Raw genomic sequence first — 20,777 nt, forward strand, 5'->3', positions numbered from 1 at the left:
CCATAATTTCTGTGACTTTTCTTTCGATCAGAAATTCTTCATTTGATCAATTACGAAATGTTCTAATTATGTAAACAGGAACACATTCAGGATTATCAAATCTCTCTTGGCATGCTTGGGAATAAACCTCTTTTTCAAGTATCTACACGTGCGTTTTTCTCGTGACATGCCCAACTACTTATCTGTTCGTATCATTCTGGTTCCCACGACAACCAATATAAACTTTTGAAGGCAACAGCTCCGGTTCTATGCGTTCATTAATGTTTACATTTTATCAGCGTCGTGCTAAAATGATTTTGCGTCGGATTGTTTTTCTTTTCTTCTTGTAAAACTGAGGGCCATTATATACCCACTGCATATTTAGTCATGTGCAGAGCATGCCGCTGTTAACAGATTCTTAGTATACATATCAACCGCCAAGTCTGACGAAATGATATGAACAACATTCATGACATTATAAAGCGGCACCTGATATGTTTGTAACTTGGAATCATTCAACTTGACGCAACACTATTTCCGTGCTCATTATGTTTGATTAGAGCTCTATTTGGTGATATGTTTTGCAATGAAATACAAATTATACATCATGACCGCTTTCTGAACTCCTTGAGATCCCGATTGGAATCACAAACTTCGTACGATTGTGGAGCAACAATATGGAGGTGCCGTGGCCGAGTGGCCTAAGGGGCTTGATTGAAGGTCTGAGGATCGGGAGTTCGATTCCCGGCACGGCACTTATGCCCTTGAGCAAGGCATTTTATCCACATTGCTGTTTTATCGTTCATCAAATATATGAAAATGCTTTATACATTATGAAAACCAATGTGTTAACTTATGCACATCATGTGCCCCCCCCCCCCCAAAAAAAAGGGGAAGGTGGGAGGGCAGTGGCGTACCTGGCATATTTCGTCAGGGGGGGCAAGCGACAAGGATGAGCAAGGTTGAGGGGGTATATGCATGGACATATAGGCACAATTTTTTCAGGGGGGCTGAAAATCGTTGCCCAAATATCAACTTCACAGTTTAAAATTTTCGAGCGAGCGGAGCGAGCGAACATTTTTTTTCAAATATTATTTAGCCCTTTTACATGATGTGAAACGTGCAGAAATTATACATCCGGTCATAAAATTACCAATACACGCTCCCCGGGAGGGTAAAAATCACCGATTCGGGAGAATTTCTTGCTATTAACATGTCCCAAATGAACATGGTTAGTCACGTTGGGGAATAATCTAACGTTAATCATTTTTGGATGTGCTATGACTAAACAAGTAGGTAAACATACTAACATAATCAATGGTCCATTAAAATGAGATCGAGACTACTTTGTCAGGGGAAAATGTATTTAAAAAGGTACATGGTGGACAATAAGTGTGTGACAAAAGGATTCCGAACTTCCTGAAGATGACTGTATAAAATAAAGAAAATTAGACCGTGTCTTGCCGCCCTTTCACATGGTAAAAAAAATCTTAATTTTGATGATTATTCCAGTGAAAGACTAATGACGAATTTTTAGCACGTGTGAAACCAAACTATATTCACGAACGCTAATCACAATCACACCGTCAAATTCTACTTCGGAGGTGAATTCCAATTAAGTTTCCTGGAATTACGGTACGAATTTTCAGTGTGAAAGGTTCGATGATTCTAAAAACGAATGGCAAGCATCATTGCATTGAAGATTCACGTGTGAAAAGACCCCCAGTAATGCAGGATAATAAAATACTTTTTCGGATGATAAAAGTTAATCACGAGTAACACTTTATTTAAACGGGGGTTATTCACCCCACCAAAACACATACGCACGATCACCCACACACAAAAACAGTTGAAAACCGTTTCAATAAAAACTAACAATATTTTATTTTGGAGCGCTAATACATTGACATTACTGTTTATGGGTATTGTTTTTTTAAGATGGCCCCCACAAATACAAATTAATTTGTTTCGTTGTTAATTCCCATATTATATTTGACTTATATTGGATATCATTATCATCTCATAACTTGTATAACACTGAGTTATTTTGAACATCTTACATCATCTTTATTAAGTGTTTGGTTGCATTAGCCTATCTGGATTATCTTTACTCAATATCGGAGTACGAATCTGCCAAAAGTTTGATTTGAGAGTATAGAGAGCATAGTAGAGAAGTAGAAATATATGTTCATTTTGAAAGGTACATTTTATGTGAAAACTAAACAATGTGAAAGATTTCAACAAGAAAAGGGGGTATGAATTATTTTATGAAGTATGAATCACTAGTACTCTTTCATTTATAAAACGAATTTTAAATTGTACGATTTGAAGAAAATATTTTAAGGGATGGTCCGGGCTGAAAATATTTATATCTTAATACATAGAGTAGAATTTACTGAGCAAAATGCCGAAAATTTCATCAAAATCGAATAACTAATAATAAAGTTATTGAAGTTTACAGTTTAGCAATATTTTGTGAAAACAGTCGTCATGAATATTCATTAGGTGGGCTGATGATGTCACATCCCCACTTTCCGTTTTCTTATGTTATTACATAAAATCATAATTTTTTCATTATTTCATACTTGTGTGAATAATATGTCTCCCTTATAATGAAATACGTTGCAGCAATAAATATCTAATGTACTAAATCAGTTGTCACTCCAATTTTTCTAGTTCTTGGAGGAAAAAAATTGAATAAACCTAATTTCATATAATAAAATACAAAAGAACAAGTGGAGATGTGACATCACCAGCCCACCTAATGAATATTCATGACGACTGTTTTCACAAAATATTGCTAAACTTTAAAATTCAATAACTTTGTTATTTGTTATCCGATTCTTATGAAGTTTTCGGCATTTTGCTCAGTGAATTCTACTTTATTTATTAAGCTATTAATACTTTCAGCCCGGACCATCCCTTTAAGAAGTATTTATAACAAGAATGAATGTTAAAGAATACATGTGAAGAATTTAATTCGTTATTGTTTTGTTCATATTATAAAATAAAGGTTCTGTTTGTTCCTGGAATAAAAATAAATTAAAAACAAATGATTTGAGGTAGTTTACTCAAGATCCACTTGAATAAATAGAAGAAAGTAATTATTGTATGCTAAGCATATATCACCACTGTAGGAACTTTTGAAAATGGGAAAGGGGGTGGGGCACTTGGAAAATACTATTTTTGATCGTCGTTGAACCACGGGAGGGCGTACAAGGGTGGAAGGTAGTCCAGCTGACCATGAAGCATGGCCTAGGATTATATCATATCAATAGTAGCACCGTCTTTCCAATGTTAGTGACTTGGATTTGGGAAGCCGCGGCAAATTTAGACTCATTTCCTGTCAGCATAGCGATTCATCCGCCCGCCAGTGTTCACGGGACGAACCAACGCGGAAGACACGTTTAGTGACTCGCTGAGAGCTCTTCATGTCCTGGGCCTATGCTGTGACAGCCTTGTAGTCCCATTCAGTCTTGTTCGGACTGCAGAGATCCAAGGCTCAACTTAGCTCTTATAACTCTATAATCGTCTAGGGATGCCGCCAACACGCCGGTGCTCAACCAGGTTTTGATTGAGGCTAATGTTTTGATCCAGAGAAAAGACTTTTGCACTTGGAGACACAAGAAGATACCTTTCGTCATGTTTTGTTTTCGCGCGCTTTTGATTCTGTCTGCATGTGTGGTGTACGGGCAGAAGAAAGAGAAGACGAATGTGTTTACTCTCAAGCCAGTGTCATCCATTTATCTTCCTCATTATGTGAATGGAAAGAAATCATGGGGAATCAACAAGGATGCAGCAGTCAAAACTGCTTACGATATGGATACCAAACTGGCATACAGTGCTGGTAAGAAAAAAAAATATTTTGTTATGTTGATATCTATATATAGATAATGTTGTTGCCATTAGCTATTATTCTAAAAATAGACTTATCATTGTTTATTGTATCATGATGAATATCCAAGTGGAAGAGTGGAGCGAAACCTGGAGAAAAAATAGGAAGAAAATAAATTTAGATAATATTGAGCTACCTGCAGGTTAATTGGATCAAAACTTCTAGTAACGCAGACTTTCCTGATAGCATCTTGGTTTTATTTATCAATCATTTAAAGTCTTCAGTTGAGATGTTTTCATGGTCATATCATAATCCTTAAAACATTTATCAGTTCGTTTAATTATGCACGAGCTACCATGATACATCTGATTCCGAAGAATAAATCCTGGGCCATTATTTCATAATAAATGTAAAGAATCTCCGTTTAACATCTCCAAGAAGAAGTTGATTTGAATGGGAATTACTAACACTTACGAAACTGCAGTAAACATACCTTCCATGTCTTAATCATTCCAACTACAAATTATAGTTCTGTCATGAAATTTATGACTATGCGAGATGAGAATGTCATATAAACCTGACCATGCTGGCGGGCAAGATCAACTCTGTACATTGACGTTTATTTCAACTTTTCTTGATGAGCAATCTTTGAATGCGCGATTTTAAGAGTAGGCGCAGATGCTGTATAATAATCGACTAAAATTGGCTTATCACACGGAGGGGCAAGCCTTCCTTACTACAGACACACCCTACGACTGCTTGACTATATAATCTATTAACACCGCGAATACCCAAAGACGTGTTTTAGCTCTCAGATTGTGTTCAGTCTATAAGCAAAGAAGGGGCGGAGACGTGCCCCCCCCCCTCCTCGAATGTCAAATTTCGTACATCAGCCTATGGGAGAGGATCGTCGCCCCCCACCCCATAGAGAGACCAAAAATCTTACGAAATCCTATACGATACCAAGTATTACGAAAGTCTGAGTCGGTATGAAATCCATGTTTAGTGACGTGCATTTATGCATAGGCAGTGCCCAAGTTATCCCAACTTGCATTAAATATTACAGTGTGTAGTTTGAATAATACTGAATGATCGCAACAAGTTTATTGATTTCGTAAATTGACTTGCCTCTTAATATATATTTTCGTCCAAAATTGCAACGGGTGATATTTCATTGAAATAGATTTTGTAGCAGAGGAAATACATTTCCTAGCGGAATCACTTATAGATAAAACAGTTGCCATATGCCATTAGTCCTTTATGCAAGGATGATTTCATAACATTTGCTCTGGCGACAATTGCTCCGATGGAAAAACAGCACGTTAAGCCAAACATAAAATCTGAAAAATCCAAAAACTCCTAACTCTAACATTATACCCTCTGAGATATTAAGACCGGAGCAAATGTCGCAAGAGCAAATGTCGTGTCACCGCAAGGGTTGTTATAGCAAATCCTGTTTCAGAGCCCATGGGCAGTGCAGCCTCCATGATCTTTTACCTAAAGACAACCGTTCCAGTCACACTGGAAAAATCGACCTCACGAGTACCAAAGCTTTTACGTTATTTCCAATGACATACAATCGGTCGGTTTAGAGTCAGGTTGGCTAGTGTAACTGTAGTATTTGCTTGTATTAAAACCTATACTCAAATCAAGTATCATACCGTATATATAAACAATACGACGCAGTAACACCAAACCCCCCTCTACTTCACCAGACATGCTAGTATGGAAATCAAGATATCCTTCTCCTGGGACTACAGCTCAAGTTCAATTCCTCTTTAAGACCTCATAAGACATGCCCGGAAGAATGACTCATAGTCTTTTAAAAGAAGAATGTAGGATGTTTTATATCCACTTTAAGATGTATGGAAATATGAGAGTCAAGGCTTTGTATTCTTCATAACACATTTGAATACATAGGGTAGCATTTAATACCAAAGTCTTAAAAACCTCCCCTATCTGACCAGCTTGGTGTGTGTTAAATTTAAAAATCATGAAGGAAGAACAAACGAACCACCGAAGGTGCAGACACAAGATATCTGTGGCGGAAAATAAAAATAACTTGATCTATCTCCATGCGAAATCTATTGCACCACATGTATTAAATAAATGGAATAAATTTGGGATGGTCTTTCTGGTCACTTTATTTTTCACTCTGTTGAACCACTACTTAATCATTTTCGAGTACAATTTTTATTTCAGGGCTACATGTTTACAACATATCACGCCAACGCAGGTGTCAAATGGGACAATGCAGACGAACTTTTTTTTAAATTAATGCCTCTAAGTTTCATTTCTACTGAATTACTCGTCTCCCATTTCTACATTGTATCTTTATGAACAATTGGGATTGCATAGAGTGGTGATGACACTATCATTAGTCATGTTGTTTTAATAATTCTAGACGCACGGCTGTGATTGTGTTGCCAACTGTTCGTTAACTTGACCATGTTAACAGAATATAGTCGAGTAGAATCCTCGTCCATGAAGATCGCATTTCATCTTTTGGTGGGAAGGGGGGGGGGGGGGGTCAGTTTTTCATGGTCCTAGTGTTAGGAAAGGCATTTCAACGTTGCTTATTTACAGTTCTAAACCTAGCACAATTATGTTTGTACGATGTGTGAAGTCTGTGATCCCTGATGGAAAGAACACAGTGTCACAATGTGTTCACAATGTGTTCACAGTGTGTTCGCAGTGTGTTCATAGTGTGTTCACAGTGTGTTCGCAGTGTGTCCGTAGTGTGTTCACAGTGTGTTCGCAGTGTGTTTGCAGTGTGTTCGAAGTGTGTTCACAGTGTGTTCGCGTGTGTGTTCAGGGTGTGTTCACAGTGTGTTCGCAGTGTGTTTGCAGTGTGTTCGAAGTGTGTTCGCGTGTGTGTTCGCAGTGTATCACAGTGTGTTCACATAGTGGACTTTGTGAAGATGTGATACACATTGTTAAAATACTCATTATCACAGTGTGAAGATATTTTTACACTGTGGACATCTCGACAGTGTGACTGTTCACGGTGTGTTCATATTGTCAACTATGTGAATATGTGATTCACACTGTTGAAATGCTCAAATTCACCAGCGCGAAGGTGATTTCGCATTGTGTTCCACACGATGAGCACACTGGCACAAACTGAGATCTTTCAAGTAGGGATAAAATCCAGCAATGTAAACAATGGCATAATGAGCTTAGAAAGAATTGAGGAGGGAACACCATGTTGTGTTGGGCACACTTTAAAAGAAGTCACGAGGAAGCTAAATTTTATTCTTCCTGAAATGAGAATAAAACTTTGTGATATTTTTTCCCAGATTTCACTCGCTGCCTTTTCCTTTTCCTTTTCTTCTTTTTCTTTCTTTCTTTTTTCTTTTATTTTCTTGGTCGTGAAACTTTGGGTGGGTCCTGAGCCCCCACCTCCAATATTTACGCCAGTGACTAAATACAAATTAAAGCCAATGCCATAATTATAATCATCTCACATTTCTATTTTATCACTCTGTACACAATCAAGTTTAATGAATATTATTTCCTCTCAAAGCAAATATTTGGCACGTTTTGAAGTGAGTCCAATTATTACCTGGCTCTCCTCCGCAATGGGTAAAAATAGAACAGATGATAAATTAGGGCATTTATCCAATAAGGCTTAGAAGTAATAGTCATCTCTGTGTGGGTCTGAGTTTGGGGGAGGGAAGGCAAGGGGTGTCATCTATTACTATCTATCGTCTGCTCGGCGAATATAGCTGACCCTGGTTCTATCTCATGAAACGTAATGAAGTAATATATTTATTCTTTATTTATTTATTCATTCGTTTATTTTCCGTCAAAAATACGAACGAAAATTACAAAGTCAAATTTTCAATCAAACAGAAACTATAATAAGAAATATAATTTTCAGGAATTAAGTCAATCGCTGAAATCAAAACGTTACAAGTTTAAGAAGAAAAATCTGAATAAGCTTTAAAAGAAATAAGTACAAAGCAAGTACAGGCATTGATTGGCTGATGTGAATTTGTTGCGGAAGATTGCATTTGTGTGGATTGTTTTGTAAAACCTGGGTCCCGTTGCATAAAAATTAATATTATGGTAACTTTGTCATCCAATTGTATCTTTCATGAAATCCTTGATTCCGATTGGCTGCTGGGCATCGTTACCATAATAGTTGTCCACAATATTGTAACTTTTATCCAACGGGGCCCTGAAAGAGCTTTCCGTTCATAGGGAAGTTTGGTGTGGAGCTGGTCCAAGGTATTTGTTCCTAGAGTCATTTTCTATTTAGGATATTAGAATTGATTTGGCAGCATTTTAAAGCTCAAACATGTCGCACATTGAATTTTCCAAGATCTGTACAAGAAAAACAAAAAGCAAAGTGACTTATGAACACTATTATGACTTTGTCTTTTTTTTTTATTTAACGAATAATTCAAAGTGTATTTTCACTCACTTGCTTTTGTCAATAAATCATGTGATTTTATCTTAAGACTTAACCAAATTTAAGAATTATTCAATATTTCCATTCGAATTATTTATGGAAAAAGACACACTTTCACCTGTGCACCTTGAGACATTAATCACTGGCAATGTCCATTAAATCTGGAAGATACTTAAGAGTAATGTTTATGAATGCCAATATATCTCGCATGGCATATTTAATATCTACAATCACGACCTCCCTCAAAGTATCTTTATGAATTACACCCACACGGATAATGAAGCAAATTTGACCTGTGTAGAGGCATTCGGGGTTCTGTATCACAAAGTTTTAATAATAGCAATGATCTTGTTATTCTCGGACGACTCTAATATGTCTAAACATCTATATTTTTAACAATGAATTACGGTGTCATTATTCGCTCGCCAAGAAAATAATGGTATTGTCCGAGGTTATATTATACCCTTTTAAGTATGAATTAAGATATTTTATTCAATCTGACTTTTAAATGAAAGCGTGTAAAATCATCATTGTGCAAGATGAATCGTCGTCAAGATTTCCGATGTCTCCCTAGTATTAAAAGTCTTTTCGATGCCACAATCGATTGGTTAAAATCGTCGCCAGATGGTTTTCTATCATAATTCAGCTTTGTCCGTGTAGGAGACAATAGGAACAGATAGTCGTTTTGTCTATTGATAATTGTTATGTCGTCTGTAATCATATAATGCAGTCTTTGTTTATTTATTTCTAAGCAAGATCATAACAAGATTATAATGGAACTCCCATTATGGAAGCATAACGTGGTTTACACAAAAATGAATAGAATAAAATAACCCCCCCCCCCCCAGCAGAAGCATGAATTAAATCAGAATATGCCATTTTTTCCGACAACTATTAATTAACAATATAGTTCAATGAATTGTTTGACACCGTGTTCATTGATGTCCAATATATTTCATGTTCATTTTCTATATATGTGATCGTACTCTGTAGAGGGATCAGTTAAAAAAAAAAAGTTTTTAAGTGAATCGGGCTACTCTCCGCCGTTTTGATTTGTATAAGTTGTAATGATTAAATAAATAAATTAAAGGGATGGTCCAGGCTGAAAATATTTATATCTAAATAAATAAAGTAAAATTCACAAAGCAAAATGCTGAAAATTTCTTCAAAATCGGATAAAAAAATAATCAAGTTATTGAATTTTAAAGTTTATCAATATTTTGTGAAAACAGTTATATGCACATCGTCATGAATATTCATAAGGTGGACTGATGATGTCATATCCCCACTTTCCTTTTTCTTATATTATTACATGAAATCATGATTGTTTCATTTTTTTCATACATTTGTAAATGAGGTGTCACCATTATGATGAAATAAGTTGCAGGAATTAACATCTAAAGCACTAAATCAGCTGTCAATCAAATTGTTTTAGTTCTTGGTAGACAATTTTTTGAATAAACCTAATTTCATATGATAAAATACAAAAGAACAAGTGGGGATATGACATCATCAGCCCACCAAATTAATATTCATGAAGACATGCCTAGAACTGTTTCACCGGAATATTGCAAATCTTTAAACTTCAATAACTTGTTATTTCTTATCCGATTTTGATCAAATTTTCAGCATTTTGCTTTGTAAACTTTAGTCCATTTATTGAGATATAAATATCTCCAGTCTGGAACATCTCTTTAAAATGATAAGCTTTTGCTTAAAAACGTTTACAATATGCTCAATGATCGAACTTATACTTTTTTTAAAAACGATGTTGCTGAAAATTACAGCTTAACGTGGTTTTACAGGCCCTATTCGTTAATTGAGTGTGGATTTATTCCATTGGATGAGTATAGCACATTTAGGATGCAAAATAAGTGTTTTGTTCAGTGTAGACCTTATTAATGCGAATATCTTTACTTTTAATGCACGATAGGATAGTATACAGCGTAAAATATTTTCATACCCTGATATAGACTTTCTAGGGTTAAAATCAAGCTTTGCCATGTTCTGATCTCCCAATTCCTTGTCAATTTGTCAGGCTCCTTTCCCGTCAGCGAAATCAAATTATCATTTGAAGCCATTTAAGGTACTGATTTTATCGCTTTTTAAGGTACTAATTTTTCATCGCTCGCTAGAAATTGAGTAGTAACGAATGCTTTAATATTTCTTTCATGTTTTATATTTATGTTTAGTATTGATAAGGCGCCCTTGTCAATCAACTAGCAAACAACTGTATAGGCGACTAGTAAATTTGACGAATATAATGTGCTAATAATGTAATAGTTACATTACTGAATCAATCAGTAATAGACAGACACGGTACATTTATCTCCTTCCTCATGTTTGGGTGTCTGTATATCATTTCTTGTACCTAAGACTAAGGTTCACACCATCGAGGCAATTTAGAACTGCGTTGGGTTATTTATTTTCACATTAAGAGATAATTTTTTTCATATATTCACTGAAATATTAATTTCTTTATCAATTTTATTCATTTATTAATTAATTTATCCATCCATCAATTGATCCATCCATTCATTCATCCATTCTTTCCTTCATTCATTCATTATTTATTTATTCATTGAAGTTTTTATTCTTTCGTTCATTAATTCATTCAAAGACTTATTTACGTGTGAGGTCACTCTTTGTTTATCATAAGGGTCTGAATTTAAATCTTGAAAACAAAATGTAATTTGCAGTTAATAAAGAGCAGTAGTTTGTAGTCATGATATTGAATTTCAACATTTTTAATCAAGTAAAAGGACTATTTATATAAAAAAATCTGCCAACTTGCCATAAATTAACGTGGAGTGCTATCATTCTAAATATATACTATACCATATTTTGTAAATATCAGAGGGAAAAAGCAAACTTCCTCGCCATTTCATTGAACGTTATAGTATTCTGAATTATCTTCGGGAATAAAAAATTGTCCACATACAATTGGCGAACTTGACATAAATTGGTACTACGTTACTTTGCTAATTGTTATTTAGTGAAGAAATGGAGGGTAATATTAAATTAAGACTGCTATCTGGATTTTTTAAAAACAATGTTGAAGATCACTGGAAAGTGACAGGTGGATCGGACATAGTCTTTAGCAGGATATTCTTGACTATATCGGGAGCACGGAAGTTTATCCTTGACCACACCGTCACGAAAATAGACGCCAGACATGGCGGGATGCTTGTTCGCGTGAATCCGCTCACAACAGCAGCCTAGCTGGCGAGGAGAAGTGAGGAAGGCATTAAAAGGTGTATCATGTGCTTGATACTCTGAGACCCCTCGTGAAGGTTCCCCTCACCCCGACACACCCCTTGTGATATATGACATATGACATGGTATCATACAAACTTTTGTAATCAGGAATTGGGGGATGAACTAATCATTAAATTTGGCCGCATTTATAATGAAAGATGGCATGCTGGCTACTAAGGTTTACTAATTATTCCTGTACAACTTGATAAACATAAACCAATAGTTGTAGATCAAATATAATTTTCCTTTGCAAAAATTTATAAAGTTAAGGAGATGATGCAAACATGTATTTCAATTAAATACGTGCAGTAAGTGTTTTAGATAGTGGGAAATGTGATTATAAGTTCAAAATAACAAAAAATACATTATCAAAATAGGAATTGAAAGTCCATCTTTAAGAAAAGTACCAATGACAACGAAAGTTAGTGAGTCAATTTCCCAGTTATCATGTATAGTAAACATTTTCGTCCATTTTGAATACCAAGCAGTTCATTCAGTCAAGGTTAGCGACCTCCATGAGTATTAGACCTTATGAATATTGCCCGTGTTCAATATTATCATGGATATGAAGGATCCATTATATTATCAATAGAGATTTATGGACCCTCTGATTACCATTTTTATGTAATGACGAGCGACCCAATGGATAATACCCCGTATAAACAGTGATCAGTTTCCCTGTTAAGGCTAGGGGGTCATTACAACTAGCAGATAGACTCAACCATTTCCTCCCTCTAACTCTTCCATCCTACACCCAAAAATAAGATTGTCAATAAACGTATCCAGACGTGCCCCCTACGTAGTCTGCAGGCACAGACCCTGATTGAAACTTTGATCAGCAAGTGTGTCTCCACGCAAAGACTAGCACATACAAAACTTGCTGTTTCAATTACTAGCGAGAGGGCCTTCATTGCACAAGGCATGAGTAGGCTGCACATTCAGACCCTTAACTCGAGTGAAGGGTTTGCACAGCAGACTACCCTCTACGTGTTTTGTGCTCCTTCTTAAAGGTCAAGTCCACCCAAGAAAATTGTTGATTTGAATCGATAGAGAAAAATCAAACAAACATAACGCTGCAAATTTCATCGAAATCGGATGTAAAATAAGAAAGTTATGACATTCTTAAGTTTCGCTTGTTTTTCACAAAACAGTTAAATGCACAACTCAGCGATATGCAAATGAGAGAGTCGATGATGTCCATCACTCACTATTTCTTTTGTTTTTTATTGTTTGAATAATACAATTTTTCAATTTTTACAGATTTGACAATAAGCCAGCACCAACTTAACTTAACCATAAACTGTTAAAATAATGGTAATTCCACATGTTCAAAAATAAAAGTTTGTTTCACTTGAAAAGGAAGAGAAAATTATAATATTTCATATTTCATATAATAAAATACAAAATAAATAGTGAGTGGGTGACGTCATCAGTCTGCCAATTTGCATACCGACCAGGATGTGCATATAACTGTTTTGTGAAATTAAGCGAAACTTTAAAATGTCATAACTTTCTTATTTTACATCCGATTTTGATGAAATTTTCAGTGTTTTGCTATTTGGATTTTTTCCTCTTTTTCAAATCAACTTTTTGTTGAGGTGGACTTGTCCTTTAACTTATATCTGGTTTATGGAAATCATTTCAAACTGTGACAGAGTGTGGATGCATTGACTCATCGCGATGTGTATGAGCATATGTCTATCAGACTTAAGAGTACACTAAGGAAATAAGCCATTGATTCTGTTTAAAAGGAAATTGTACGGGAGATAGAGTTGAGGTACACGTAGGGTAAAGGTATCATTTAAAAAAATATGAAAATGATAACATCATCATTAGTCGTGTTTTCAATATATAAGATAAAGAGATGAAGAAAACGTTAATTGGAGCGGAAAACTATCACACATAGCGGGTATAATAATAATAATAAAGATAAAGAAATAATGATAATAATAATAATAATGATAGTAATAATAATAATAATAATAATGATAGTAATAATAATAATAATAATAATGATAGTAATAATAATAATAATAATGATAGTAATAATAATAATAATAATGATAGTAATAATAATAATAATAATGATAGTAATAATAATAATAATAATGATAGTAGTAATAATAATAATAATGATAGTAATAATAATAATAATAATGATAGTAATAATAATAATAATAATGATAGTAATAATAATAATAATAATAATGAAAGTAATAATGATAATAATAATGATAGTACTAATAATAATGATAGTAATAATAATAATAATAATGATAGTAATAAAAATAATAACAACAATAATGGTAATAAGAAAAATAATACATCGGATTAAAATAACGCACTTTCTATCTTCATTAGATACTTGAGGCGCTTCAGAACAAATTAGAGAGAGAAAATAAAAAATACAGTACAGGTTCGAACTTCACTAATGAATACGTAAAAGGTTGACTATCATAGTGTACTCTTAGACAGGTATGTCTCCAGGCTACCCCTATAAATGGGCACAATAGATTTGTAAGAACAATTTAGGAAGGTCGAAAAATGATTGGAAGGATTACAGATGGATAGCAGTCAGAAGAACCGAAATTGCCAAGAAAGGCTGATTCATAAGTAATAGCAAAGAAAAACGTACACACCAGTTTATTTCATTAATTCCACAATTACAGCCAAGTAAGTGTAGTTTGAATATTTAGAAGTCATGGTAAACACTATTAAAATTTACTTTGAAATAAATTAATATACAATACATTCAATGATTCATAAAAGAAGTCAAATATTTATTTTAAAATCAAGTAATTTAAAAGCTGTCTTTTGGAGGAAATCATTGAGAAAGCAAAGCTCGTAAATCAGTTGGTTATCTAATTGATTTATTTAAAAACAGTCGGATGTGAAATTCATTCTTGAAAGCTTTACATTTACAGATTCGGAGCCGCCACCGTACACGTCTGTTCTGTCGTTACATTATCTGGGGCTCCCCTCAACATGGAAATTTGGGATTACATTCTTGACATACAACATGACATTGTACTGCCTAGCCTTTATCATATTCCGCTTCTCAAAATAGCGAGAGGCCTCCCATTTCTATTTGCTTCCGAATTCTATTTGAGGAGTTCTAACTCATTGTAACATTTCGGAACCATCCATAATAATTACGGACATGCACTTCAAAATTTCGTAGTGAGTCAATGATGAAGATTATGCGGCATAATCTATAGCTTTAAAAGGGTTTTAATGGAGGCCAAAGATAATTACTTGAAAAGAAAAGTAACTAAATTGTATGCAGTCGCAGTCGCGAAAAAATGTACAATATCTTATGTCTCCTTTTAAAAAAGTGTACAAAGCAGTATCGTTGGTTGAATTAGAAGGGAAGCAAATAAATTAAATTAGAGAAGAAAAATCACAATGGTAGTTATAAAAAAAGGATATTGATGATATGAATAATGAGAAGCGTAAAATACAAATTTTATGAAATTTATTCATTGTGATAGCAATATAAGTGGTTCTTATAATGAAGATGGTGATAAAAACAATAATTATGATATTGATAATAATGAAAATTTTGATAATGATATTGACAATAGTAATGTTGATAAATAATGATATCGAGAAGAAGAAAAGAAAAAGAAAAGAAGATGAAGAAGAAAAAAGAAGAAGAAGAAGAGTAGGAAGAAGACGAAGAAGAAGAAGAGGCGGAGGAGAAGTAAGAGGAGGAGAAGCTGAAGAAAGAGAAAAATTAATAATAGTAGCTTAGTAATAGGAAGAGGAAAAATGAAATTAAAAAAACACAAAGTAGAAGAGTTGCACCTTGGATATGTTAGATGGCCCAATGTCGAGCAGATAGGAATAAAGTGTTTATCGCAAACAATAATGCAAGTAAAGAATGATATTCGTGATAATTGAAGCAATAGTCAAAGAAAGAATAATGTTAATTGATATTAACTGTATCAAGCGAACAGGCGTTGAGACAAAGAGAATGGTGCGAAATGTGTCTGGTGTCTTCCGTACTTTGAATAATATTATCATGTGGAAAACGTGTCAGTCTGTTTTGAATAAGATAGATTTATCATGGAAGTTATCAATTGAATTGAAAACAGTTGGAAGTTGTTGGAGGCGGTCTAGTCTTATTAACAGATGATTCCATTGAAGGTGTTAATTATCACTTTAAAAATGGCGCTCCCATGCCGTCATTAGGGAACATGATTTAGCGTTTCTGAGGGTGGGTAAGGGTTTACCTTGACACTCAGGCTGTATCCATAGGGAATAAAAAGAGCAGTTTCGGTTGAGACTCGGCTGGGAGTTCCTGCCTCATCAGATTTCCACTTTGTCACCGAGACAGCTTAAAAAGGACCTTCAGGCTGTAGTGTTCCGCGCCTTCCGCTTCTATTTTAAGTAATTCTGAAAAAAATGAGCGTAGAAGTTAGCCAGAATACCATCAAAATTATTTCTACCAAAAAAATTAAACAAAACCTTCTTTTTCTCAATTTAAAGAGAAAAAGGATTGTTACCCTGTTATGGAAACTTAGGACAAAATAGAAAAACTACTGTATTACTTCTACTATTACTACTGCTACTACTACTGCTACTACTACTACTACTACTACTACTACTACTTCTAATACTACTACTACTACTTCTACTTCTACTTCTAGTACTCCTACTACTTCTTCTACTATTTGTAATTTTACTACTATTATACGACTACTACGTCTGATTCTTTCGCTAACTCATAGGCGGCAATTTCGTAAGATATTTGATTCATCTAGGGGGTTGAGACGACCCTCTCCCATAGACTGTTGTACAAAATCGAGATGGGGTTGACATGTCCCAATAAGGCCGATACTGCTGCTTCTACCACTAAAATTATTTGCCACTGACTGGAATGTATTTTATACACTAGGTTTAGTTAAGTTGGTTTGTGCCTTTAAATAACAACATCGCTGTCACAATTTTTATCGAGAATTAGTACTCCTACTACTTCTTCTACTATTTGTAATTTTACTACTATTATACGACTAATACGTCTGATTCTTTCGCTAACTCATAGGCGGCAATTTCGTAAGATATTTGATTCATCTAGGGGGTTGAGACGACCCTCTCCCATAGACTGTTGTACAAAATCGAGATGGGGTTGACATGTCCCAATAAGGCCGATACTGCTGCTTCTACCACTAAAATTATTTGCCACTGACTGGAATGTATTTTATACACTAGGTTTAGTTAAGTTGGTTTGTGCCTTCAAATAACAACATCGCTATCACAATTTTTATCGAGAATTAGTGACAGAACAATTGATTATTTTGATATTTCAAAGAGCAAGCTCTTCTAAGGTGATATTTACTTCTCTTGATAACTGACTTTTTTTCCATTTGGAAATGCCAATCATGCCATACTAGTATTAAGTTGCAAATCCCGAAAGTTCTTGCTAAGATTCATCTCCAATTAGTAATGAATTTAATCTTACATTTGACTGCACTTGACCTAATAAATCTTTGAATCCGACTGATTTGGTTCAATTGAGCGACATGTTAATGCTTTGCGGTAAAGACTGGCTGAATATACTGTCATTCTATACAGATAATAATAAACAAGTGAACTGATTATACTGTAATGTTGTGTGGTTGAATGTGTATTTTCCTTTTTTATTTGAAGTAGAAACAAAGAGGTGAGGAAGATCAAGATGATGCAGTGGCGACAAATTAATTAAATTGATATTGTTTTGTGCATTCATAACTTTTTATTTGAAACAAAAATCTATTGTGAAGAAGGCTAATGTCTTATCTATTTTTATCACCCAGTTCATATTTTATCATATTGTTTTGCAAACTTGCGTCTATGTTTGGTTGGGTGATTGGTTAGTTGTATTTCATTTGATTCACTGAAAACTCGTATCAGCCATAATTCTGCTTTCTAACAAGTGTTACAAAAAACAGCCAAAATATGATACGGAAGCAAAAATAGCTTAGATTTTTTTTTAATTATCATTCATCAGCATCAACATATATTACGATTCCAGTATCGAGTAACCTTGGTAACAGGAAAGGCTGCTAATGTGTTGCTGATTATAGCACCGCACAACCATTGAATGCATCATAGAGACCGGTATTGATGTCGTAAGAGACAAATTGAAGGAAGGGTAAAATTAAAGAGATGTAGAAGAAAGTGTGTGGGTGTGTGTGTGTGAGTGAAGAGAAAGTTATAGAGATAGGGGGATAGGGTGGTACATGTATGGAAGAAGAGAATAGAAAGGGAGAGGGGGAAAGATGTTGATATGATTCGACTGTGACGTTTAGTCTAACCCTGCCCTCATGGAGAGAACGGGGTGGAGGAAATCATATGCTTTGATTTATGAAAAAAAAACACTGATGCCAAGTGAAACTCATTTAATGTTTTGGTTGAACCAAATTGAAAAGTGTGTGGAGGTGTGTGTGTGTGCATGCGTGTGTCTGAGTGAGAGATTGAGGAAGTGTTAGAGAGAGATAGTGAGAGGGGTGGTATGAAAAAAAATGAAGAACAAGGGGAAAGAGATGTTGATATGGTTCAACAGAGGCGTGTATTCTAACCCTGTCTTCATAGAGAAAAGTGGATGAGGGTGTGTGTGTGTTAGTGATAAAGAGAAATAAATCATAGAGAGAGGGAGAGAGAGGGGGCGGTAATATGATTTAAAAAAAAAGAAATAGGGAGTGAGAGAGATGTTGATATCGTTCAACTGTGGCGTTGAGTCTAACCCTGCCCTCATGGAGAGAATGGGGTGGAGGAAATCATATGCTTTGATTTATGAAGAAAAAAAAAATGAACCGAGTATCAATCGAAACCTAAACGGGCTGCACTTGTTACTTCCTAATTATGTAAATACTAGTATTGCCTGCAGTATATATATACTACATTTGAATTGCCTGAAATGACGAAATGAAGGGAAGGAAAATTGAAATAGAAGTATTAAAAAAGTTTGTGTGCAAGTGGGGCATGTGCATGCATGTGAGAGAGAGATAGTGAGAGGGGTGAATTGAAAAAAAGTGAAGAGCAAGGGAACAGAGATGTTGATATGGTTCAACTGCTGAGTGTAGTCTAACCCTGTCTTCACAGAGAAAAGTGGGTGAGGGTGTGTGTTTGTGTGTGAGTGATAAAAAGAGAAATAAATCAAAGAGAGAGGTAGAGAGGGGGCGGTTCTATGATTAAAAAATGAAGAGAAATAGGGAGTGAGAGAGATGTTGATATCGTTCAACTGTGGCGTTTAGTCTAACCCTGCCCTCATGGAGAGAATAGGGTGAAGGAAATCATACGCTTTAATGTATGAAAAAACACTGATGTCAAGTGAAACTAATTCAATGTTTTGGATTGAAGTATCAATCAAAACCTAATCAAGCTGGACATTTTTTGTATTTCTTATTCTGTAAATATTGCCTGCAGTATAAATACTACATTTAAATAGCATGAAATGATGAAATGGAAGAAACGAAAATGAAAGAGAGACAGAGAAAAGTTTGTGTGCATGTATTTGCTTGTGTGTGTGTGTGTGTGTGTGTGAGGGTGTGGGTGGGTGTGTGTGAGGGATGTGTGTGTGTGAGGGATAGAGAGAGACACACACACACAGAGTGTTATGAGAATTAAGAGAAAGGGTGGGAGAGGTATTAATATGATTCAATTGCAGATTTTAGTATTCATGGAGAGAACTAATTGGAGGAAGTCATTGGCTATGATTGTTGTAAAAACACAGATGTCAAGCGATATAATAAATTAATGGTTCGGACTGAACAAAGTGTTTATCCAAAACTTAACAAGCTGCAGGTATTGACGTATAACTAACGTTAAGATGGTCTCCAAAATACATACTGTATTTGAAATATGATTTAGCAATATCTCCTGGTTTGAGGCTTAATAACATGATATTTACACCACTTAATCTTTCCCAGTCTTAATGGAGAGAAGGGGGTGGAGGAAACTAAATGGTTGGATTTATATGCTAATTTTATCAACCCAGATATTGATTTCCATCAAACGTTGAACTTTTCACCAGTAATAACTAAGACTTTCTCCTATTATTTGTCAGGTTTGCAGTCATGAAATATGCTGTATGGAATACTTTCCGAAGATATAAGTAACGCGCAATTGCAGAAAGCAATGAACGCAGTAAACTGCAATACCAAACAAGAATCATCTCTTAGTAGTTTTTTTCGGAATCCGAACACACAAATAAAGTGGTCTTTTGCTTCAACTGATTAATTATATGTGGACTACCTTAATCAAAGCATGTATTTATAAAGGCTTCTATCACTATGAATTATTTCAAATAATTTTTGTCAAAATTGAGCGCAGAAGTACTTAGAATTATATCAACCGATAAACTTGAATAGCCTTGACGATCATCATGAAGACTACCCAAATACATGAACATAGGGTAAAATTATATCTACAGAATCAACTTAATCACCTCAGTGGCAAATTCAATATTGCAGAGGGTGAAAAACAAACTGTTAATATACTCCATATATACTATTATTGATTACACACTTGAGAGAAGCATGAAATAATATCTTTGTTATGTCTTTTAAATTGGCATGGCTTAGCTGCACAATAATTTCAAAAGTTTTGTCTAAATGGATAAAAATGTGAAAATAAGATTTATTGTACGCGGTCACAGCAATAAAGATCCATATTTATGCATCCTGTATAATATCATGCTAATAAAACGGAGTTAAACTAATTTTTCAATAATTTTCATTCACCCACAAGACAACTCAATATCTGCATCAACAAATATATCTAGTAAAGGCCTATAGACCTTAGTCGTTATATGTCTATGCCTTTTCTTTATTCTCGTCGTGGTTATGGGGGGGGGGTTCAAATAACCATATTGTAATTTTAAACCATGTTAGTTTAATCACTAAGTGAAAGCAACATAACTAATATCCGTTGCCGTGTCTTCGAAACAAGGTCAAAGGAAAGAACGGGGACTAAGCGGACTTGTAAGGGGACTGCAGAAGGGGATTAGAGGGGGAGACCTTTCTCAGTCAGTAACCATGGTACTTGGTTACTATTCTCGTGAACGGTAGAGGAGCCTTTGCATTGTTTATATGTAGGCCTATACAAAAATAAGGACAAATTTCTGCGCACAATGCAATCAAAAAAATCTTCCCTGTTATGATTCTGTTATGTTTTATGTCAAACATTTCAGTTCTTAGCTTCGCATTGAGGTGTACCTTAAATTCAGTTTGAGGTACTCTGCATTTTTCTTGCAATCTGGAAAGCATAATAAATGCCATCAATTATTCACCAGATAATGATAAA

This window comes from Lytechinus pictus, chromosome 14 (assembly GCF_037042905.1).
Source record: "Lytechinus pictus isolate F3 Inbred chromosome 14, Lp3.0, whole genome shotgun sequence".
NCBI classification, from domain to species: Eukaryota; Metazoa; Echinodermata; class Echinoidea; order Temnopleuroida; family Toxopneustidae; genus Lytechinus; species Lytechinus pictus.